Source organism: Orycteropus afer, unplaced genomic scaffold (assembly GCF_000298275.1).
Source record: "Orycteropus afer afer isolate SDZICR_OR568_19922 unplaced genomic scaffold, OryAfe1.0 scaffold00376, whole genome shotgun sequence".
Classification (NCBI taxonomy): domain Eukaryota; kingdom Metazoa; phylum Chordata; class Mammalia; order Tubulidentata; family Orycteropodidae; genus Orycteropus; species Orycteropus afer.
The window spans coordinates 2,569,271-2,570,445 of NW_006921963.1; positions in this window are offsets into that span (position 1 = coordinate 2,569,271).

The window sequence follows — 1,175 nt, forward strand, 5'->3', positions numbered from 1 at the left end:
GAGATTGAAAATGCTTTGTGAACATAACGGAATTACAAAATATTTTGTTACATGGCAAGTAAATAGAAAAATTATTCTTAACTTTTTTGAGTTTGATTTTCGTTTCCTTTAAGCTCTCCTGGCTGTTCTCATTATCTCTTTTTAAAAGACAAATATCACCAGCTGTTTACAAGTAGGGCTGTGGTTGAGGTCACGTATCAATTTACAGTTGACTAAGTCATACTCAGCATTGCCCTCTCATTACAGCTTATTCTATCAGCTCTTGCTCCATCAACTCTGGCCTTGGGTCTAATATTCTGAAGACATAAACATAAACTAGTAGTGAATCTTTATTTTAAAATCTGCTTTACTGATGAGTACAACATTGTATCAGAATCTGTCCTCATTGTGACTGTCCCAATAACTGAGGCTCTTAACATATAATGCAAGGAGAGCTCATTAAAGGAAAGCATACCACAACAGTTAAACTAACTGTTCATACAATTCATAGAAAATATCACAATGCTAAGAGTGGCCTATGCTGGTTGAGGAGGATTAGAAGGTGGTGTAGGGAGTAGGGCTCAGAACTCTTGTACTTTCTACTGTTTCATATGCGTTAAACAAAAAAAAACCCAAACTCACTGTCATCGAGTCGGATCCGACTCATAGCAACCACTCCTTGTGTTTCCGAGGCAGTATCACTATGGAAGTAGATTGCCCAACCTTCCTTCTGAGGAGTAGCTGGTGGATTTGAACAGCCAGTCTTCTGGTTAGTAGTCAAATGCCTTAGGCACTATGCCACCAGAGCTCCCTTCATATGCACATAGATAAATTAATACAATTCAGTAGTTTTTCTTTTAAACAAAAGGTATTTGCTTTATATTTTAAAATTCTGTTTATAGAATATTACATATCAAATTTAAATAAAATATGTTAACTGTAATTATACACTGTGTATCTTTCAATTGGGCATGAATTTAAGCATGTGCTCTGGATTGAAAGGAGATCTGAGTAAACCAAAGACGTTGTTGTTGTTGTTGTTGTTGTTAAGTGCTGTCGAGTCGTTTCCGACTCATAGCGACCCCATGCACAGCAGAACGAAACACTGCCCGATCCCGTGCCACAATCCCTGCTATACTTGAGCCCATCATTGCAGCCACTGTGTCAATCCATCTCGTTGAAGGCCTCCCCTTCTT